This window comes from Sciurus carolinensis (assembly GCF_902686445.1).
Source record: "Sciurus carolinensis chromosome 14 unlocalized genomic scaffold, mSciCar1.2 scaffold_115_arrow_ctg1, whole genome shotgun sequence".
Taxonomy (NCBI): domain Eukaryota; kingdom Metazoa; phylum Chordata; class Mammalia; order Rodentia; family Sciuridae; genus Sciurus; species Sciurus carolinensis.
The window spans coordinates 1,513,066-1,537,464 of NW_025920107.1; the positions used below are offsets into that span (position 1 = coordinate 1,513,066).

At 43.7% G+C, this 24,399-nt stretch overlaps 1 pseudogene; it reads right to left on the reverse strand.

The window, feature by feature from the left end:
• LOC124973275 (PRELI domain containing protein 3B-like) overlaps window positions 1-7,166 on the reverse strand; it is a 58,098-nt pseudogene extending 50,932 nt beyond the window's left edge.
• Window positions 7,167-24,399: the final 17,233 nt, after the last annotated feature.

Below are 24,399 nucleotides of genomic sequence, written 5' to 3' on the forward strand. Positions count from 1 at the left end.
CATGGGCTGATGCAGTACCTATGTCTTTGGTTGCTATAATCCAATCATCAATAGAGCCACCCTTAAAGGGAGTAATAGCCCTCCTAGCTTCTGAGGTGGCTCCCTCCCATAATATCTCCTTCAAGAGAGCTTCCGCTGCCCCTGCATGTTGAATTTTTCAAGTTATTGCCTCAGAGACATGTGCAACAAAATCTGAGAAAGGTTCTGTGGGCTTTTGTACTAACTGTTTTAATGATTTAGTTCCTCCTTTGCTGGGGATCTGTCTTAAAGCTTGCAGGGCACATAAATGCACTTGATCAAAATACTGAGGTGGAACTTGTGCCTGAACAGGTAGTGAAGCATAGACTCCTTCTCCCTGTAAACATTCAGTATTTAACTGTACTCCTGCCCTATTATTCCTTTCAGCCTGTTGCCTCACATTGATCATAGAACACTGCTCTCCATAGCAGGTACTCACCAGAGCCCAATATCATATGACATAAATCTTTCCAATCCTTGGGAGTGTTAAGATCTAGACTAAAATTCTCTCTTAACTGAGTAGCATAAGGGGAATGAAGACCATCCTTTTGAACTACTTTCCTAATGGTAGTAACTGTCTTTTGTTCATGAGGATACCAATACAAAGGTCGTTGAGCTGTTCTATTGGCATTTGCTGGAAAAGCTTGTAAAGGAGTTCCCCAATTACAATCACCAGTTTGACACAAATCATTAAAATATGGCCCCCAAGTGCTATTATCTGAATATGCTGAGGAGCAGAAACAGATTCTTCAGCTACCCACGGTGGATCCTTACTGTCATTTGATGGTAATGTAACACTCTGGCCACAAGATGGCAATACAGGATAAAGCTGACTAGGCCGTGGTTGTGGATGATTCTCATCCTCCTTATCTCTAAATTCCTGTGGTTTTTCTAGCTCTTGTTTTTCCCTGTTTTCTACTGTTGCCTGGTGACTGGCATTTATAGTTTTGTCTTCCTTTTCACTGTTCCCACGCTCTACCTGAGCAGCCAGAATATCTTGTAAGTCTAAGTGCTTTTCCTCAGGGATCCCCCTAAGGCATGCTAAAAGAGAAGTAACAATTGGATAAAAAGTGAGAGGGTAAGTTTTACCCTCATGTATTTCTTTTCTAAGGGCTAAATGTATAACCCTCTTCATGACTCAGGATCCCATATTTTATCTAATGCCATCCATGGGGCACAATCTACAACACTGTCCATACATTTATAGTCTCCTTTTCTGACACTTTTACTCACCTACTCTTTAACAGTGCTTGTAAAGCTCACACCTGGGTAACTCTAACCTAAGGTGGTAGACTCCCCATAAGGTCACTCACCCAGCAACTCTGTGGGCTTTGTCTTCCTCTGAGGCACCACATTGGGCGCCAAAATGTTGTCAGATGTGGGTTGGCCTCTCGGGAATGGAGTGAGTGTGACGGTGCCCCTTAACTGAGACACCACGAGCCAGGTTCTGTGATGCAGACTCAATTTATTCAGGAAGTGCAATAGTTTATATATAAAGTGAGAACCAATCATTTAAATGAGATAGCCAGGCCACTGCTCAGGTTACATGTTTACAATACTGTACTACAGGGAAGAGCAGACTTCTACTGGGAACCAGGAAGGCCCAAGAGGCATTGGATCATCACAGAGTGTTCTCATGTGACATGAAGAGAGCCCAGTGTTCTGTGCTCAAGCCCAGTCCATATCTTGGATCCATGCCCGGTACACCCCAGGATTCTCCTCAAGAAAGAACTCTTATGTGAACACAGATAGGACAGACATTTCTGCATTTTGAGGTGAGTTGAGGTGACCCTGGAATTTCCCAGGAGGTAATTTTCTGAGTGCTGCTTAGTTGTAAGGCCACAGCCAAGGATGTGTGGCCTTCCATGTGTACTGAGCACAGAGTATCTCTCCTGGCATGTCAGCACCATCATACCCTCTGTCAAACATCCTGAGGGAATGACTCCCAGGACTCCATGTAAGCCTTCAGAAGATGCATCCACCTTCACCTAGAAAACCCACTTCACAGGTTCCAGCTGTAGCCTGGCTGAACTTTCTAGGAAAAAAGGGAAAAAAAAACCCAAGATTGTGTGTGATGTGTCCCAATTAATGATCACTTAATACAACATGCTCACTACATGCTCAACAGCAATGAGCTCTCACATGCCATGATTCAGTTTTTTTGAAAGTGCCCTAGGGTACTTTTCATGATCTGGATATTCCAGGTGGTCCCAGTCCTGGAGGAGCACCTCCGGAAGGAAATAGTGCTGGAGCCAGTGCTCAGCTTGGTGATCCATGTGTCCCCAAGCACACCTCCACCCAACCAGGCCCACTGGAACTGGTGGGGGAAAATTGCCTGTGTCATGATGCCCAGTGAGGCCAAACAACTGCAGGGACACCTAGCATGCCTGAAGTTTAATGTGAGTTGTCAGGCTTCAGAGGAGTGCTTTGTTCTACCTGGTCCTGGAAGGATCCATGGACCACAGGGCTGTGCTCTCCTGGCTGAAGAGGTTAGAATCCCATTTTGGAAAACCTCAGTTCCCTGGCACTCACTCGCTTCTTCTTTTCTCTGACCATCACAAATGAGTAGGTGCTTGTTTTCACTCTTGGCCTGAATCAGCTAGGAGTGGAAATTTCTCTGTTTGCCATGGTTAGAGTGATGACATAGTGCTTTCAGTCCTTTCCTCTGTGACCTCAGATGGAATCTACACTGTGGGCTCCAGGTCATGGGAGCCAGTCCTCAAACACCATGTTACTCAAGGCTAGGAAAAACCCTCTGGGGAGAGAAAGCAACTCTTCTCCAAAAGAGCCTGCAATTCCTGAGCCACTCTCAACTGACCTACCAGAGGCCTGCCTATTCCACCTGGATAGAGGAGCTCTCCCATTTTTGCTCTCTTGTCACAGGAGCACTGGTAATCAAGAGAGGCATTATCCAGAGTGTAACTTAAAGCCACTGAGTCATTGAGAAATCAAGGATATAAAATTCAGCCCTTCTTTAACTGTAAGAAATCTTGAGAGTAAAACCTTCCAACATACCGAGAGGAAGACTGAAATTGGATGAGGAATGTAAGAAATCACACAAAAAACACGCCGGACACAGGAAATCACATAAGGGAATTTATTAAGCAAACAGTGTCTCCCTGCAGGGTAAGAGAGAAAATGAGAGGAAAAGAGAAAGGAAAAGAAAGGGCGTGCACTAGAGAGAGTGGAAAGCCACCAGGATAGAGAAGTGTGTAGGAAAGACAGAAGAAGAATGGAAAAAATGGCAGGGAAGCTACAGTAAAACAGTTGAATTCTGCCAGGGTAACAAGGGACCAATATGGGAGAAGGATACTTGCAAGCTGACTGATGAACCAATAGCTAGCTAGGATGTTCACAGATTGACAAGTGGTTGGGAGGTGGGCAAAATGGCTGTACCTGATGGGCAGGGGAGCAGCTTCATACATTACATTCTCCCATTTCTTTTTTATAAGAAAATCTTTTGCTCTCCAGTTCTTTTTGAAGCCTTCTCTCTCCTTCCTGCCTAAGTGACTGGGGCTGGTTTTGCAGGTGAGATGTAAAAAGTCCATTCTCCTTCCAGACTTCCAAAGGCAGATGATTTTCATGGACTTCATTTTCTCGATTTCACTGATCCCCTATTTCTACACTAACTTCCTGTCCCCAATTCTGACTTCATTTACCCCTCTAATTCTAGGAACTCCTTCACTGCTATAGGAAAAAAAGGTGATGACCAATCTGGCTTTTTCAAGCTGGAAGGGGGTAGTGTGGGGCAAGCAGTTTGGAGTTCCCTTTTTAGAAATTGGGTCAATTGAGGGGTCCAAGGTAGAAGTCCGGTTGGGGAAGAGCAAATTGTAAAGGCATCTGGGGATGGGTGCTTCTATGAGAGAAGAACAAAAAGACATGAGTACTGAAATGAGATTGATACAATATAAATGTTGCAGAATCTGGAACATGCCAATGAATATCATAAAGATGACAGAAGTCAATAATTCCTCATCAGGGGGTGGAAGAACTGAGAAGTTTTTCCCATAACAAGACCTAGCAAAGGCTGGAGAGGACAAGGCCTTTATTAGGGAACTTTAACATTGCCTAGGTTATCAGGAATGCAAACACAATATTTAGTAGAGATACTAGCAAACATATATTAAGCCTACCTGTGTCTGTAGGCCTTAAACTGACTAAAAACTTCTGACTCTGGCAGTTTCTCTTGATAGTTGTCAGGCACATTTGCCTAAGAATCTCTCTTTTGTAGCTTTTAGTCTTTATTCTAGTGGGCTAACACAAGTGTATATCTTAAATTACATTTAAGTATTACTTCTTTTAAATGTCCAAGAATGGCTATATTTTGGTTTTAACAGTTTTTCTAGGTGTTTAAGATCAAGCTGGTCAAAGTGACCTGGTTCCTGTCTGTTAAAGAGTCAGCTGAGTTCCCACAGGAGTCACTGATAACTTAAGAGCAGCTTCTTAGCTCCATCAGTGCCATTGGTTAGGCAGGGTCTCCTCCATGAGGTGGCTTTCCTTGAAAGCACCAGGGATGTTTTCCTTTTTACAAGACCCTCCTCTGCAGCAGATGCACTGAGTGATTTTTTCATCCTCTAGTGGTCTCATCAATCTCCTTGGTCAGGAGGTTGTGTGACCCAGAGTTGCAAAGCTCCTTGGAGAAGTCCTCTTATTCCCTGGGTTCAGGCTGACTTCTGGGGCAAGACCCAAATATGGACATTTCTTGACCCTGTATTTAATCTCAATCTCTAAGTTTGGTCTTAACTATCAAGCAAGTTAGTCTTACCAGTCATAAAGTAAGAGTACTGGACTTCAGCTTCAATGCCTATAACTTTACAGTTATTTACCTGCTTTTATCTAATTGGGGTTTACATTATTTGTCCTATAGGTGATGGCTTACTATTCCAAGTTAATTTATGGTGTTCACTCTTGAAGCAGTACTTCTGCAAAATATTGAGCAGGCAACAATTAGAGTTTACAAGGAAAATACAAAATGGAATCATCAACAGTAAAACATTCAGTTTGTACAATAGCTATGTTGAATTTTGGCTGACTTCCCATTTGAGATCACAGTTAACTTTACAACAAACATCAGACTTTTGGGAACACAACTTTAAATGAGTTAAAATCAGTCTTACTTTCGAGCCATTGTAATGTGTAGCAGGGTTGTGAGGCAGAGCCTTATCTCAGGTAGCATGGGGCTTTTCAGTGAGGGGCAAAGTAGTATTAGAAAATAAAGGGTTATAAACACAGATTTTGAAGATTAAGCTGAGATCAGATGGAGCTCTGTTCTCTGATGGAAATGCAGATCTAAAGAGTTATGTCAGCAATCTTTATATATGTGCAATGTTAGGTTCCAAAGTTACTGTAAGGTGGGTAGGAACCAGAGAAGGGAGCTGATGAAACACTGGTTATCTAGCTAAAGAATTCCTTACTGCCCAAGAGCTGTGTGCCTGAGATCAATGTACTGCCACAGCAGTTAGGCATCTTGTGCCCCTGCCCAGGAGCACTCCCAGGCACCAGGCATACCACAGCCATGAGGTCATCAGAGACCCCAATTTCAGTCACTGTTGTTCCATTTTTGCTACTGCACATTACACTCTTTCTTAAATGTCATTTTATATATACCCTATTGATGACAGGTCCTATAATAGAACATTAAATGATAGGTTTACCATTACAGACAAGTTTAACTTGGAGAACAGCAGCTTGATAAATTTCTGCTTTAATGGATTGTTTACCTGGAAAATATGAACACATTTAATATACAAAGAATAATGTTTTTAAGTATGTTACCCCATGGAATAACTTTATAAATTAATTAGATGTCTCTAACAAAAACATTTGAGTAATCCCATAGATGTAGACTTTAATTTATTCATCTTATTGTAGAAAAACCAATATATCAGATAAGTGTACCAACAGTATTTGCCATCTCTTTCCTGATGATGAAAAGTCCTAGAAAAATTGATGTTAGACATTTTATAAACATCAACATTTTATTAGTTTGACCACTTAGAGACTTGTGAGTTAATTTTAAGGATATTTTACTTCTATAAGTTTACCCAATATAAATTGAACCTCTTTAAATCATGTGAATTAAAAATATTTGGATCCATTTTTAAAATTTTAATTTTTATGCACACTTATATTTAACACAAAAGCAAAGGTCTTGTAATATTTATCTCCATTGCAATGTAATAAATGTTCAAAAATAACTCTAAAGTTGGATAAAAAGAACTGATCAAAAATCATTAACCTAGGTATGTAGGATCAAAATTGTGAGTTCAAAAATATAGCATTTAAGAAAAACAAAAGTCCTAGAAGAAAAATGATAATGGTTATTAATTAAAGCATAAGAAAATGAGAAGGAGAGAAAAGGTGAAAGGGAGAAAAGTATTCTGAGTTGTAGCCCAGGAGTAATTTAAAATGGACACTTTTTCCTTGGGCTTCAGACTGGATTCCCACAGCATCTTTCCCATTTACTTTTCAATGTAAGCCTTGACTGAGATCTGAATCTGAAGGAGTTAAAATGTTCTAGCAGAAACTAGATGCTTAGGTCCTTTTAATTTAGGTTTGGAGGTGCTTGAGCCTGCAGGAAGAGCTAAGAAGCAAGAAACAAAAGACTTGAAAATAAGGAATCCCTTTCCATCAGCCCGCTCACTCACAAAAGCTGTGTGCCATTAAACAAACGGATTTTGATGGCTTTAAGTACCGGGGTTGGGCGAAGGGTTCCCAGGGTGGAATCTACCAGATTGGAGGACCCAGATTCCATGGTGGGGACTGATGCAGCCAAGTCTGTGGCCAGGGCATTCTTAGGCCAGAGTACTGGGCTGGAGATGAGGGGCAGCACATTGATTGTGTTGTCACACAAGCATGTGAGGCCGGGCAAAAGCCAAGAAGAGTTGAGGACGTGATATCAGGATTTTCGAGGATGAGTGCATGAGCGCGAGATGAGTGCGTGAGCATGAGATGAGCCTCAACCCTGAGAGAGATCTCCACCATAAAATCAAGAATCCACCCAGCAGATAAGCCTGTGTACTCACCAACCTGAGGTCCGGTGATAAATGCAGAGCACACCAACCGGACAGAATGGAAGGTGGATCCGTATCTGGGGGCACTGGGACATTAGATGGGGTTCCGCTTGCATATTCAGTGGAAGTACCCATCACGAGTCCATGGCACCAAAGAAAGAAATCAACGAAAACCACGCCGGACATGGGAAATCACATAAGGGAATTTATTAAGCAAACAGTGTCTCCATGCAGGATAAGAGAGAAAATGAGAGGAAAAGAGAAAGTAAAATAAAGGGTGTGTGCTAGAGAGAGTGGAAAGCCACCAGGACATAGAAAAGTGTGTAGGACAGAAAGAAGAAGAATGGAAAAAGATGGCGGGGAAGCTACAGTAAAACAATTGAATTCTGCCAGGGTAACAAGGGACCAATATGGGAGAAGGATACTTGCAAGTTGACTGCTGAAAAAATAGTTGGCTAGGAAGTTCACAGATTGACAAGTGGTTGGACAGTGGACAAAATGGCTGTACCTGAAGGGCAGGGGAGCAACATCATATAATTACAAGGAATATTTCCTTTATGCCAGCAAATATGGGTCATGGGAACCCAGACACTGAGATCCATCAACACTGGCCTTTACCTGTTTGTATTTCTGACATTGACTGACTAAGTGGAGAAATATTCCCCCATTGAAGAAAAACAGGTCCTACCCAGGAGAAACACCTTCCTCTAACTCACCCCTACCTGAGATGATAGGAAGAACCAGAACTAGCATTGACTTGTGCATTTACCACACCACCCAGCTGGTTAGGATTTTCCAAAGAAAAATGCCAAAAGGAAAAGATAAAAAAAAATGGTGAATAATCCCATAAAGCTACACTCATATGAACAACCTGAGCATATTCTAATACTCACATAGTCTTGCCCTTCCTCATGCCCTGTCCTCCATACATCAGTGATATAATTTTCTGCTCCAGGATCAGTTACTAAGGGTTTCCTCCTTAAGAAAAGATGGGATAATTATTTCCCTAAGGACACACAACTAGACTGTGGGTGTTGAGATGTAAAAAAGGTTATTTGCAAGATTGTTGTGAAAAGTAGAATTAAGAATGCCTTAGACATTGATTGGCTTTGTCTAGGGTTGCATCTCCTCATAGAACTTCAGAGACACAGAACCCAATCAAGTTGGAACAAGTCATGTACCGCCGAGGAGGTGTTCCTGTGCAGACAATATAGACCATCACTTAGGGTGCTGTCTTTCAAGCAGAAAGGCAGGGGTTCAAATCCCCAGTACCATGGGATGAAAGAAAAGAAAAAAGCAACAAGAAAAGACACTTCAGAGGGTGCAAACCTCCTCTCCTCTCAACCGTTTTCTTTTCTCCTCTCTTATTCAACAGAACCAGTCTTTTTCAAGACTATCCCTTTCACCTGCAAGCAATTTTTACTGACTCCTTTCAGCTAGGAGCTGCAATCAAAGACAGCAGTGCATTCCCAAGACCTGCATTTTATAAGTGGACGTGTTCCTTCCCATCTTTCAACTCTCATCACTTCTGACCTTACCACTAAGTCTTGGGTGTGCTACTAACATCTTAATCCAGCATATTCTCTTGATTGGCAATGTGCACCAGGTTGCAGTGGCAAAGAATTCAAATTGACCCCTCACAGGCCCTTGCCATTTTGAAGCTATTAGGAAACATTCACAGACTGCCAGTGAATGGGATTTCCCCACATGAGCACTTGCCATGTGAACCTCAAGATCAATAGAAAAACCAAAATGTGAAGACCAAAGACAGTCACCCCTGACCCTGATTTCCTAGATGGTTATATATTGTATTTTTTTGCTTATGGCATGATGAAAAATGATAGGATTTGGGACTGAATACATGTTAGTTTGTGCTGATAGCATTCAGGAGAATGGGAGAAATTACCATCCAATCTCCCACTAGCATTGGAAATCCAGTGACAAAAGGATGGGAACACTTGTGGAGACTCTTGTTTATTTTGATGTATGTCCTAAATAGATGCACAGTAGAAGTGGATGAAGCATACATTGTTATTGTGTTTTCCAGGGATCTGGGCATTATTGAATTGTTCTTTGGAGGGTAAGGGGAAAAAAAAAAAAACGAACAACATTCAACCCAAGAACTCACACCAAAAGAAGAAAACCAGAGTCATTATGCATGTTGCAGGTTGATGGTGGGTCAAAGCAATGATAACCATTTGACAATTGGCAAAAGCCTCTGGTACAAGTTTCCTGGCCATATGTTGGCAAGGGCTTTGAGGTACATGGAAGGAGAATTCCCATCTGTAATGATGCATGCTTGCCCAATGAACTGGCAAGTACTACTTCCTGTATTTGTAGAGTATGTTGAACCTGAAGAAACGTCATGGAGTTTGAGAGTCCACGAATATGGCTGTATATATTTAGAATGTCCATTCATTGAAGTAGGCTTTCAGCACCCACAGCCTTGTGCTTTCCATATCAACACAGTGTCCTTGATCTCCATCTTTGAATATTCATCTTGGAAAGTTTTCCTCATAGCCATTTGAGGACGGTGCATGTTCCAATCTGTTGTAGTGCCAGGTGATTCTGTGTTCCTGGTGCCATCAGTAGGCTCTACTATGATCCACTGATTTGTATTCGGCATCCTACCAGGGCTTCTATGAGGACTGGCAGAAATTTTCCAAAGGACCTTGTGCCAGGTTGGCACTAGTCTGGTCAAGAGAAAGAACACATGTGTGAACGCAAATAGACCAGTCACATCTGCACCTCGAGGTGAATTGAGGTGGCCATGGAAGTTGTCAGCAGGTAAATTTTGAATGCATCTGAGTTGTAATGCCACAGCCAAGGAGGTGTGGTCTTGCAGGTGTAGTGACCACAGAATATCTCTCCTGGCATGTCAGCATGATCCTATCCTCTGACTGACATCCTGAGTGAATAAGTCCCAAGACACCAATTAAGCCTTCAGAAGATGCATCCCCCTTCACCTAGAAGACCCACTTCCCTAGATCCAGATGTCACCTGCCTGAACTTTCTAGGAAATAGGGAGCAACCTGAAATGATGGGTGTGAATGGTCCCAATTAAAAGACCAATTAACGCACCATACTCACTGCAGGCTCCACTGCCATGAGCAGCTGTCACCAGCCATCATTCTGTGTGTTTGCTAGGTCACTAGATTAGTTTCCTGACTAGGATATTCCAGTTGTGTTCTGTGCTACAGAAGAGGGTTAGGAAGGAAATAGCACAGCAGCCAGTGCTCAACTTGGGCATCCACGTGTTCCCAAGCACACCTCTCCCCAAACAGGCCCACTGGAACTGGTGGGGGAAAATTGCCTGCTGTCAGGATGCCATGTGTAGCCAAACAAGTCCAGTGATGTCTAGCGGATATGAATTTCACGGTGAGCTATCAGGCTTCAGCGGATTTCCTTGTCCTGCATGGACCCGAAGGGAGCCACGCACCATGGGGCTGTGCTCTCCTGACCGAAGAGGTTGGAATCACATTTTGGAAAACCTCAGTTCCCTGGCACTCACTCCCATCTTCTTTCCTCTAACCATCGCAACTGAGCAGGTTCTTGTTTTCAATCTTGGTCTGAAGCAGCCAGGAGCAGAACCTGCTCTGCTTGCTATGGGAACCATGACGCCATGGTGCTGTCAGGCCTTCACACTGTGACCTCAGGGGAAATCTGAGGGGCGAGCTCCAGGTCACCGGAGACACTCCTCAAACTCCATGTTGCTCAAGGGTCCGGACACCCTTCTGGAGAGAGAAACCAAATGTTGAAATTACAGAGCCAGGTATCCTCTAGTCATTCACACATGGAATGCCCGATGCCTGCCACTTCTCCCTCTAGAGAGGACTTCACCTATTCTTAGCTCACTTGTCACAGGAGGATTGGTAACTGAGTGAGGCGTTCTCCTCAGTGTAACTGAAAGCAACTGATCATTGAGAGCTCCGGGTATGAATTTCAGCCCTTTTCTCACTGTAACAAAACTTGAGGGTGAAAGTTAAAAACATACCGAGAGGAAGATTGAAACTGGAATAGGAATGTTTCCTTTCTGCCATCAAATATGGGTCCTGGCAACCAGACCTTGAGTGACATCACCACTTGCCTTTGCCTGTTTCTATTTCCTGACATCTTCTGGCTATGTTGATGAGGCCTTCCCTCTTTAAAGGAAAGTGGCCTTTGACAGGAGAAACAACTTCCTCTACTTCACCCCTATGTGAGATGATAGGTGACATTCAGAACCAGCACTGGATTGTGCATTATGCATTGCAATCTGCTGGGTAGAAGATCCCAAATTAAAATGCCAAAGGAAAGTAAAAATATATATATATATAAGAAAAGAACCAAGAAAATTTTGAGTAGACTGTGTATGGCTGGGGATGAAAGGAGGAATGATCCCACAAATCTCCTTTCATACTAACAACTGAAGCACATTCTAATACTCACATTGTCCAGACTCTGCTCGTGCCCTGACCTCCATACACCAGTGATATATTTTTCTGCTCAGGGATCAGCTAGTACCAGTTTCCTCCTTAAGTAAACAGGAGATAAATCTTCCCTCATGACACACACCTAGACAGTGGGTGTTGAGATGTAAAAAAAATTATTTACAATATTGTTGTGAAAAGGAGAATTAAGAATTCCTTAGTCATTAATTGGCATTTTCTAGGGATGCATCTCCACATGGAACTTCACACAGAACCTGACTGGATCAATCAGGTACCTCAGAGAAGCTGTTCCTGTGCAGAAAATGTAGACCATCCCTTAGGGCACTGACTTTGCAAGCAGAAAGGCCGGCTTTCAAATCCCCAGTACCATGGGATGGAAAAAAAGAAAAAAGCAACAAGAAAAGGCACTTAGGAGGGTGCAAACCTCCTCTCCTCTCAACCTTTTTCTTTTTTCTCCTCTCATACTCAACACAACCAGCCCTTTTCAAGAACTATCCCTTTCACCTGCAAGTAATTTCCACTGATTCCTTTCAGCAGGGACCTGCACTCGAAGGCAGCAGTGCATCCCCACTCACCTGCATTTCTCAAGTGGATGTCTTCCTTTCCATCTTTCAACTCTCATCACTTCTACCCTTACCATTCTCTTTTGGGTGTGCTATCACCATCTTAATCCCACACATTCTATTGAATTGCAATGTGCATGAGGTTGAAGTGGCACATAATTCAAATTGACCCCTTTCAGGTCCTTGCCATTTTGGAGGCTTGTAGGACACACTCCCAGACCATGAATGAACAGGACTTGCCCACCTGAGCACTTGCCATGTGAACCACAAGGTCAATTGGAAAACCAAAATGTGAAGACCAAAGACAGCCGCCCCTGACCCTGATTGCCTAGCTGGTTATATTTTGTATTTCCTTGCTAATGGTTTGATGAAAAATGGTAGAATTTGGGGATGAATACAATTTAGTTTGTGCTGATAGTATTCAGGAGCATGGCGGAATTTACCATCCAATCTCCCACTAGCAATGGAATTCCAGTGTCAAAAGAATGGGAACACTTGTAGAGACTCTTGTTTATTTTGATGTATGTCCTAAATACAGACACAGTAGAAGTGGATAAAGCATATGTTGTTCTCATGTGTTCCAGGGATCTGGGCATTATTGCATTGTTCTTTGGAGGGTAAAGGAAAAAAATAAGTGGAACACCATTCATCCCAAGAACTCAGGCCGAAAAAGGAAACCAGACCAATTAGGCATGTTGCAGGGGGATGGTGGGTCAAAGAAATGATAAGCATTTGACAATTTGCAAAAGCCTCTGGTACAAGTGTCCTGCTCAGTAAGTCTGATCACAATTTCAGATAATCTTGAACCACTCCTGTTTTGATATTCAGTTTTGGGTCTTGACTTTTGCCTTTTAGCAGAGCTTTTCTGTTCACATTCGTGTAGTTGTGGTGCCATCTTTATTTTGAGAGCTGGATTTAGTGCTGCATTTTCCAAATTCAACTCACTTAAACTTTAGATCTAGGCTATATGTCCTGTGTTTTAAAGAAATCCATTACTCATGGTTCTTGTGCCAGAAAAGCTATGAATCAGCATGTGTCTAATCACGTGTGATTTGAGAGCCACAAGACAGAGTCATATGTTTGCAAGGACTTTGAGGTCCTTGGAAGGAGAATCCCCATCTGTAATGATGCATGCTTGCCCAATGAACTGGCAAGTACTACTTCCTGTATTTGTAGAGTATGTTGAACCTGAAGACACGTCATGGATCTTGAGGGTGCACGATGATGGCTGTATATGTTTAGAATGTCCCTTCATTGAAGTAGGCTTTCAGCACCCATAGCCTTGTGCTTTCCATATCAACACAGTGTCCTTGCTCTCCCTCTTTGAATATTCATCTTGGAAAATTTTCCTCAAAGCCCTTTGAGGACAGTGCATGTTCCAACCTGTTGTAGTGCCAGGTGATGCTGCTTTCCTGGTGCCATCAGTAGGCTCTTCTATGATCCACAGATTTGTATTTGGCATCCTACCAGGGCTTCTATGAGGGCTGGTGGAAATTTTCCAAAGGACATTTTGCCAGGCTGGCACTTGTCTGCTCAAGAGAAAGAACACTTGTGTGAATGCAGGTAGAGCAGTCACATCTGCATCTCGAGGTGAGTTGAGGTGGCCATGGAAGGTGACAGCAGGTAAATTTCTGAGTGTATCTGAGTTGTAATGCCACAGCCAAGGAGGTGTGGTCTTGCAGGTGTAGTGACCACAGAATATCTCTCCTCGCATGTCAGTGCCATCCTATTCTCCGACTGACATCCTGAGTGAATAAGTCCCAAGACACCAATTAAGCATTCAGAAGATGCATCCCCCATCACTTAGAAGACCCACTACCCCTGATCCAGATGTCAGCTGCATGAACTTTCGAGAAAATAGGGAGCAACCCGCAATGTTGGGTGCAATGGGTCCCAAATCAAAGACCAATTAACACACCATGCTCACTGCAGGCTCCATATCATGAACAGCTGTCACCAGTCATCATTCTGTGTGGTTGCTAGGGCACTAGATTAGTTTCCTGACTAGGATATTCCAGTTGAGTCCTGTGCAAGAGTAGAGGGTTAGGAAGGAAATACCGCAGCAGCCAGTGCTCAGCTTGGGCATCCACGTGTCCCCAAGCACACTTCTCCCAAACAGGCCCACTGGAAGTGGTGTGGTATAAGTGTCTGCAGTCAGGATGCCATGTGTAGCCAAACAAGTGCAGCGATGTCTAACAAACATAAAGTTTTCGATGAGCAGTCAGGCTTCAGCAGATTTCCTTGTCCTGCCTGGACCCGGAGGGATCCACAGACCACGGGGCTGTGCTCTCCTGGCTGAAGAGGTTGGAATCACATTTTGGAAAACCTCAGTTCCCTGGCACTCCTCCCATCTTCTTTCCTCTCACCATCACAACTGAGCTGGTTCTTGTTTTCAATCTTGGTCTGAAGCAGCCAGGAGCAGAACCTGCTCTGGTTGCTATTTGGAACCATGAAGCCATGGTGCTGTTCGGCCTTCCACTGTGACCTCAGGCGGAATCTGAGGGGTGAGCTCCAGGTCACCGGAGACACTCCTCAAACTCCATGTTGCTCAAGGCTCTGGACAACCCTCTGGAGAGAGAAACCAAATGTTAAACTTACAGAGTCTAGTATCCTCTGGTCATTCACACAAGGAATGCCCGATGCCTGCCCCTTCTCCCTCAATGTACGACCTCTCCTATTCTTGACTCACTTGTCACAGGTGGATTGGTAACCAAGTGAGGCATTGTCCTCAGTGTAACTGAAAGCAACTGATCATTGAGAGCTCCGGGGTATGAATTTCAGCCCTTTTCCCATTGTAACAAATCTTGAGGGTGAAAGCTAAAAACATACCGAGAGGAAGATTGAAACTGGATGAGGAAGGTTTCCTTTCTGCCAGCAAATGTGGGTCCTGGCAACCCAGACCTTGAGTGACATCACTACTAGCCTTTGCCTCTTTCTATTTCCGGATATCTTCTGGCTATGTTGATGAGGCCTTCCCTTATTAAAGAAAGTGGCCTTTGCCAGGAGAAACACCTTCCTCTACCTCACGCCTAACTGAGATGATAGGCGCCAATCAGAACCAGCACTGGATTGTGCATTTTGCATTGCAATCTGCTGGGTAGAAGATTCCAAATTAAAATGCCAAAGGAAAGTAAAAAAAAAAAAAATATATATATATATATATATATATGGAAAGAAAAAAGAAAAATTTCAGTAGACTGTGTATGACTGGGGATGAAAGGAGGAATGATCCCACAAATCTCCTTTCATACTAACAACTGAAGCACATTCTAATACTCACATAGTCCTACCTCTGCTCTTGCCCTGACCTCCATATACCAGTGATATACTTTTCTGCTCAGGGATCAGCTACTACCAGTTTCCTCCTTATATAAAGAAGGGAAAATTCTTTCCCTCAGGACACACACCTAGACTTTTGTGTTGAGATGTAAAAAAGGTTATTTGCAAGATTGTTGTGAAAAGGAGAATTAAGAATTCCTTAATCATTGATTGGCATTGTCTAGGGTTGCATCTCCACATGGAACTTCAGAGACACAGAACCTGACTGGATCACTCAGGTACCTCAGAAGAGCTGTTCCTGTGCAGACAATATAGACCATCCCTTAGGGCACTGACTTTGCAAGCAGAAAGGCCTGGGTTTAAATCTCCAGTACAATGGGATGGAAAAAAAGAAAAAAGCAACAAGAAAAGACACTTAGGAGGGTGCAAACCTCCTCTCCTCTTAACGTTTTTCTTTTTCTCCTCTCTTACTCACACAACCAGCCCTGTTCAATAACTATCCCTTTCACCTGCAAGCAATTTCCACTGATTCCTTTCAGCAGGGACCTGCACTCAAAGGCAGCAATGCATCCCCACTCACCTGTGTTTCTCAAGTGGATGTCTTCCTTCCCATCTTGCAACTCTCATCACTTCTGCCCTTCCCATTCTTTCTTGGGTGTGTTATCACCATCTTAATCTCGCACGTTCTATTGAAAGGCAATGTTCACCAGGTTGCCGTGGCACATAATTCAAATTGACCCCTCTCAGGCCCTTGACATTTTGGAGGCTTTTAGGACACACCCCAGACCGCGAGTGAACGGGACTTCCCCACCTGAGAACTTGCCATGTGAACCACAATGTCAATTGGAAAACCAAAATTTGAAGACCAAAGACAGTCGCCCCTGACCTTGATTGCCTAGCTGGTTATATTTTGTATTTCCTTGCTAATGATTTGATGAAAAATGGTAGGATTTGGGGATGAATACAATTTAGTTTGTGCTGATAGTATTCAGGAGCATGGCGCAATTTACCATCCAATCTCCCACTACCATTGGGATTCCAGTGTCAAAAGAATGGGAACTCTTGTAGAGTCTCTTGTTTATTTTGATGTTTGTCCTAAATACAGACACAGTAGAAGTGGATAAAGCATATGTTGTTCTCATGTTTTCCAGGGATCTGGGCATTATTGGATTATTCTTTCGAGGGTAAGGAAAAAAAAAAACATAGGAACACCATTAATCCCAAGAACTAACGCCGAAAAAGGACACAAGAGTCATTAGGCATGTTGCAGGGTGATGGTGGGTCGAAGAAATGATAAGCATTTGACAATTTGCAAAAGCCTCCGGTACAAGTGTCCTGTTCAGTAAGTCTGATCACAATTTCAGATATTCTTCAACCACTCCTTTTTTGATATTCTGTTTTGGGTCTTGACTTATGCCTTTTAGCAGAGCTCTTTCTGTTTACATTTGTGCAGTTGTGCTGCCATCTTTATTTTGAGATCTGGATTTGGTGCTGCATTTTCCAAATTCAACTCACTTAAACTTTAGATCTAGGCTATATGCCCTGTGTTTTAAAGAAAACCTTAGCTCATGGTTCTTGTGCCAGAAAAGCTATGAATCATGATGTGTCTAATCAGCTGTGATTTGAGAGCCACAAGACAGAGACATATGTTTGCAAGGGCTTTGAGGTCCTTGGAAGGAGAATTCGCATCTGTAATGATGCATGCTTACATAATAAACTGGCAAGTGCTGCTTCCTGTATTTGTAGAGTATGTTGAACCTGAAGACACGTCATGGCATTTAAGTGTGCATGTTGATGGCTGTATATTTTTAGAATGTCCCTTCATTGAAGTAGGCTTTCAGCACCCACAGATTTGTGCTTTCCATATCAACACAATGCCCTTGCTTTCCCTCTTAGAATATTCATCTTGGAAAGTTTTCCTCACAGCCCTTTGAGGACAGTGTATTTTCAAATCTGTTGTAGTGCCACGTAATGCTGTGTTCTTCATAAAACAAGAGGGTCTTCTTTGACCACTGATTTGTATTCGGCATCCTACCAGGGCTTCTATGAGGACTGCCGAAAATTTTCCAAAGGACCTTGTGCCAGACAGTCACTAGTCTGGTCAAGAGAAAGAACACATGTATGAATGCAGATAGACCAGTCACATCTGCATCTTGAGGTGAGTTGAGGTGGCCATGGAAGGTGTCAGCAGGTAAATTTCTGAGTGCATCTGATTTGTAATGCCACAGCCAAGGAGGTGTGGTCTTGCAGGTGTAGTGACCACAGAGTATCTCTCCTGGCATGTCAGCACCATCCTATCCTTCAACTGACATCCTGAGTGAATAAGTCCCAAGACACCAATTAAGCCTTCAGATGATGCATCACCCATACCAAGAAAGCCCACGACCCCGGATCCCGATTTCACCTGCCTGAACTTTCTAGGAAATAGGGAGCAACCTGAAATGTTGGGTATGAAAGGTCCCAATTCAAAGACCAATTAACCCACCATGCTCACTGCAGGCTCCACTGCCATGAGCAGCTGTCAGCAGCCATCATTCTGTTTGGTTGCTGGGGCACTAGATTATTTTCCTGACTAGGATATTCCAGTTGTGTCCTGTGCTAGAGAAGAGGTTTAGGAAGGAAATAGCACAGCAGCCAGTGCTCAGCTTGGGAATCCACGTGTCCCCAAGCACACCTCTTCCCAGATCAGCCCCCTGGAATTGGTGGGGGATATCAGACTGCTGTCAGGATGCCATGTGTAACCAAACAAGTGCAGCGATGCCTAGTGGACATAAAGTTTACCGGGAGCATGCAGGCTTCAGAGGATTTCCTTGTCCTGCCTGGACCCAGAGGAATGCACGGACTACGGGGCTGTGCTCTCCTGGCGGAAGAAGTTGGAATCACATTTTGGAAAACCTCAGTTCCCTGGCACTCACTCCCATATTCTTTCCTCTGACCATCGCAACTGAGCAGGTTCTTGTTTTCAATCTTGGTCTGAAGCAGCCAGGAGCAGAACCTGCTCTGGTTGCCATGGGAACCATGATGGCATGGTGCTGTCAGTCCTTCCCACTGTGACCTCAGGCCGAATCTGAGCAGTGAGCTCCAGGTCTTTGGAGACACTCGTCAAACTCTGTGTTGCTCAAGGCTCCGGACACCCATCTGGAGAGAGAAACCAAATGTTGAACTTACACAGCCTGTTACCTCCAGTCAATCACACATGAAATGCCTGATGACTGCCCCTTCTCCATTGAGAGAGGACCTCTCCTTTTCTTGGCTCACTTGTCACATGAGGATTGGTAACCGAGTGAGGCGTTCTCCTCAGTGCATCTGAAATCAACTGATCATTGAGAGCTCCGGGGTATGAATTTCAGTCCTTTTCTCATTGTAACAAATCTTGAGCGTGAAGGATAAAAACATACGGAGAGGAAGATTGAAACTTGAAGAGGAATGTTTCCTTTCTGCCAGCAAATATGGGTCCTTTAAACCCAGACTTGGAGTGACATCACCACTTGCCTTTGCCTGTTACTACTTACTGACATCTTCTGTCTATGATGATTAGGCCTTCCCTCATTAAAGGAAAGTGGCCTTTGACAGGAGAAACACCTTCCTCTACCTCACCGCTACCTGAGATGATAGGCGCCATTCAGAACCAGCACTGGATTGTGCATTATGCATTGCAATCTGCTGGGTTGAAGATCCCAAATTAAAATGCCAAAGGAAAGTAAAAATATATATATGTATATAAGAAAGGACCAAGGAAATTTTCAGTAGACTGTGTATGGCTGGGGATGAAAGGAGGAATGATCCCACAAATCTCCTTTCATACTAACAACTGAAGCACATTCTAATACTCACATAGTCCTGCCTCTGCTCATGCCCTGTCCTCCATACACCAGTGATATATTTTTCTGCTCAGGGATCAGCTACTACCAGTTTCCTCATTAAGCAAAGAGGGGATAATTCTTTCCCTCAGGACACACACCTAGACTGTGGGTATTGAGATGTAAAAAGGTTATTTGCAAGATTGTTGTGAAAAGGAGAATTAAGAATTCCATAAGCATTGATTGGCATTGTCTAGCCATGCATCTCCACATGGAACTACACAGAGAACCTGACAGGATCAAGTCAGGTACATCAGAGAAGCTGTTCCTGTGCAGACAATATAGACCATCCCTTAGGGTGCTGATTTGCAAGCAGAAAGGCCGGGGTTCAAATCCCCAGTACCATGGGATGCAAAGAAAGAAAAAAGCAACAAGAAAAGGCACTTCAGAGGGTGCAAACCTCCTCTCCTCTCAAGCTCTTTCTTTTTCTCCTCTCTTACTCAACACAACCAGCCCTGTTCAAGAACTATCCCTTTCACCTGCAAGCAATTTCCACTGATTCCTTTCAGCAGGGACCTGCACTCAAAGGCAGCAGTGCATCCCCACTCACCTGCATTTCTCAAGTGGACATCTTCCTTCCCATCTTTCAACTCTCATCACTTCTGCCCTTCCCATTTTTCTTGGGTGTGCTATCACCATCTTAATCCCACACCTTCTACTGAATGGCAATGTGCACCAGGTTGCAGTGGCACATAATTCAAATTGACCCCTCTCAGGCCCTTGACATTTTGGAGGGTTTTAGGACATACTCCCAGACCGCGAGTGAAGGGGACTTCCCCACCTTAGCACTTGCCATGTGAACAACAATGACAATTGGAAAACCAAAATGTGAAGAACAAATACAGCTGCCCCTGACCCTGACTGCCTAGCTGATTATATTTTGTATTTCCTTGCTAATGGTTTGATGAAAAATGGTAGGATTTGGGTATGAATACAATTTAGTTTGTGCTGATAGTATTCAGGAGCATGGCGCAATTTACCATCCAATCTCCCACTAGCATTGGAATTCCAGTGTCAAAAGAACGGGAACTCTTGTAGAGACTCTTGTTTATTTTGATATATGTTCTAAATACAGACACAGTAGAAGTGGATAAAGCATATGTTGTTCTCATGTTTTTCAGGGATCTGTGCATTATTGGATTGTTCTTTGGAGGGTAAGGAAAAAAAAAAAAAAGCGAACACCGTTCATCCCAAGAACTCTCGCCAAAAAAGGACACCAGAGCCATTAGGCATGTTGCAGGGTGATGGTGGGTTGAAGAAAGGATAAGCATTTGACAATTTTCAAAAGCCTCTGGTACAAGTGTCCTGTTAGGTAAGTCTGATCACAATTTCAGATATTCTTGAACCACTCCTGTTTTCATATTCAGTTTTGGGTCTTGACTTTTGCCTTTTAGCAGAGCTCTTTCTCTTTACATTCATGCAGTTGTGCTGCCATCTTAATTTGAGATCTGGATTTAGTGCTGCATTTTCCAAATTCAACTCACTTAAACTTTAGATCTAGGCTATATGTCCTGTGTTTTCAAGAAAACCTTTACTCATGGTTATGTGCCAGAAAAGCTATGAAACAGCATGTGTCTAATCAGCTGTGATTTGAGAGCCACAAGACAGAGCCATAGTTTGCAAGGGCTTTGAGGTCCCTGGAAGGAGAATTCCCATCTGTAATGATGCATGCTTGCACAATGAACTGGCATGTACTACTTCCTGTATTTGTAGAGTATGTTGAACCTGAAGACACGTCATGGCATTTGAGGGTGCATGATGATAGCTGTATATTTTTAGAATGTCCCTTCATTGAAGTAGGCTTTCAGCACCCACAGCCTTGTGCTTTCCATATCAACACAATGTCCTTGCTCTCCCTCTTTGAATATTCATCTTGGAAAGTTTTCCTCACAGCCCTTTGAGGACGGTGCATGTTCCAATCTGTTGTAGTGCCACGTGATGCTGCATTCCTCGTACCATCAGTAGGCTCTTCTATGATCCACTGATTTGTATTCGGCATCCTACCAGGGCTTCTATGAGGACTGCTGAAAATTTTCCAAAGGACCTTGTGCCAGACTGGCACTAGTCTGGTCAAGAGAAAGAACACACGTGTGAATGCAGGATAGAGCAGTCACATCTGCATCTCGAGGTGAGTTGAGGTGGCCATGGAAGTTGTCAGCAGGTAAATTTCTGAGTGCATCTGAGTTGTAATGCCACAGCCAAGGAGGTGTGGTCTTGCAGGTGTAGTGACCACAGAGTATCTCTCCTGGCATGTCAGCACCATCCTATCCTCCGACTGACATCCTGAGTGAATAAGTCCCAAGACACCAATGAAGCCTTCAGAAGATGCATCCCCCGTCACCTAGAAGGCCCAGTTCCCCGGATCCCGATGTCACCTGCCTAAACTTTCTAAGAAATAGGGAGCAACCCGCAATGTTGGGTGTGAAAGGTCCCAATTCAAAGACCACTTAACCCACCATGCTCAATGCAGGCTCCACGGCCGTGAGCAGCTGCTACCAGCCATCAATCTGTTTGGTTGCTAGGGCACTAGATTAGTTTTCTGACTAGGATATTCCAGTTTTGTCCTGGCTAGACCAGAGGGTTAGGAAGGAAATAGCGCAGCAGTCAGGGCTTAGCTTGGGAAACCACGTGTTCCCAAGCACACCTCTCCCCAAACAGGCCCACTGGAACTGGTGGGGGATAACTGCATGCTGTCAGGATGCCATGTGTAGCCAAACAAGTGCAGCGACGCCTAGCAGACATGAAGTTTATGGTGAGCTGTGGAGCTTCAGCAGATTTCCTCCTCCTGCCTGGTCCCAGAGGGAACCACGGACCACGGGGCTGTGCTCTCCTGGCTGAAGAGGTTGGAATTACATTTTGGAAAACCTCAGTTCCCTGGCACTCACTCCCATCCTCTTACCTCTGACCATCCCAACTGAGCTGGTTCTTGTTTTCAATCTTGTTCTGAAGCAGCCAGGAGCAGAACCTGCTCTGTTTGCTATGGGAACCATGAGGCCATGGTGCTATCAGGCCTTCCCACTGTGACTTCAGGCGGAATCTGTGGGGGGGGCGAGCTCCAGGTCACTGGAGACACTCGTCAAACTCTATGTTGCTCAAAGCTCCGGACACCCCTCTGGAGAGAGAAACCAAATGGTGAACTTACAGAGCCTGGTATCCTCTAGTCATTCACAGGAGAAATGCCCGATGCCCGCCCCTTCTCCCTCGAGAGAGGACCTCTCCTATTATTGGCTCACTTGTCACAGGAGGATTGGTAACCAAGTGAGGCATTGTCCTCAGTGTAACTGAAAGAAACTGATCATTGAGAGCTCCGGGGTATGAATTTCAGCCCTTTTCTCATTGTAACAAATCTTGAGGGTGAAAGCTAAAAACATAGCGAGAGGAAGATTGAAATTTGATGAGGAATGTTTCCTTTCTGCCAGCAAATATGGCTCCTGGCAACCCAGACCTTGAGTTGCATCACCACTTGCCTTTGCCTGTTTCTTTCCTGACATCTTCTGGCTATGTTGATGAGGCCTTCCCTCATTAAAGAAAAGTGGCCTTTGCCAAGGAGAAACACCTTCCTCTATCTCACCCCTACCTGAGATGATAGGCACCATTCAGAACCAGCACTGGATTGTGCATTTTGCATTGCAATCTGCTGGGTAGAGGATCCCAAATTAAAATGCCAAAGGAAAGTAAAAAAAAAAAAAAAAAAAATATATATATATATATATATATATATAAGAAAGAACCAAGGAAATTTTCAGTAGACTGTGTATGGCTGGGGATGAAAGGAGGAATGATCCCACAAATCTCCTTCATACTAACAACTGAAGCACATTCTAATACTCACATAGTCCTGCCTCTGCTCATGCCCTGTCCTCCATACACCAGTGATATATTTTTCTGCTCAGGGATCAGCTACTACCAGTTTCCTCATTAAGCAAAGAGGGGATAATTCTTTCCCTCAGGACACACACCTAGACTGTGGGTATTGAGATGTAAAAAGGTTATTTGCAAGATTGTTGTGAAAAGGAGAATTAAGAATTCCGTAAGCATTGATTGGCATTGTCTAGCCATGCATCTCCACATGGAACTACACAGAGAACCTGACAGGATCAAGTCAGGTACATCAGAGAAGCTGTTCCTGTGCAGACAATATAGACCATCCCTTAGGGCGCTGATTTGCAAGGCAGAAAGGCCAGGGTTCAAATCCCCAGTACCATGGGATGGAAAAAAAGAAAAAAGCAACAAGAAAAGCACTTCGAGTGGCTGCAAACCTCCTCTCCTCTCAATCTCTTTCTTTTTCTCCTCTCTTACTCAACACAACCAGCCCTGTTCAACAGCTCCTCTGAGGTACCTGACTTGAGCAGGACACTTGTAGCAGAGGCTTTTGCAAATTGTCAAATGCTTATCATTTCTTCGACCCCACCATCCCCCTGCAACATGCCTAATTGGTCTGGTTTCCCTTTTTTGGCAAGAGTATTTTTACATCTCATGAGCAGCTGTCACCAGCCATCATTCTGTTTGGTTGCTAGGGCACTAGATTAGTTTCCTGACTAGGATATTCCAGTTGTGTCCTGTGCTAGAGAAGAGGGTTAGGAAGGAAATAGCACAGCAGCCAGGGCTCAGCTTGGGAATCCACGTGTTCCCAAGCACACCTCTCCCCAAACAGGCCCACTGGAACTGGTGGGGGATAACTGCATGCTGTCAGGATGCCATGTGTAGCCAAACAAGTACAGGGATGCCTAGCGGACATGAAATTTATGGTGAGCTGTCAGGCTTCATAAAAATGTGCACTGTTCATGACACTGCACTCTGTCACAGAGATCAAAAGTACTGCATCACCACTTCCAACCTCCTACAGTTCTTCCTCATGGAACAGGTTCACCCTAGAATGCAGTGCCAATTTTTCCTGAAACCCAGGCACCTGGCTGTATCTCAGGAGTCAAATGTTGAGTTGGCTTTTCCTCTTTTACAAGAACCTTCCTTTGGCACAAGATTTCCTTCCTGAGCACGAATTTAGTACAAAGACAAAGATCCAAATTTCATCCTGATGAAGTACTTTTTCTTTTGATTTTTCTAGTGTTTTAAAGAAAAAGCTGAAGGTTTGAAAGAGTATGGTTTTATAAGTAAGCAATAGGCATGACTTCTGTATAAGTAGTAGTAAGTAGCAATATAGTCACTCCCTTTTTTCTTCAGCTTTTTTTAACCCCTTGCCCATCACAGAGTAAAAGAAGATATAAGTGATTCTTTG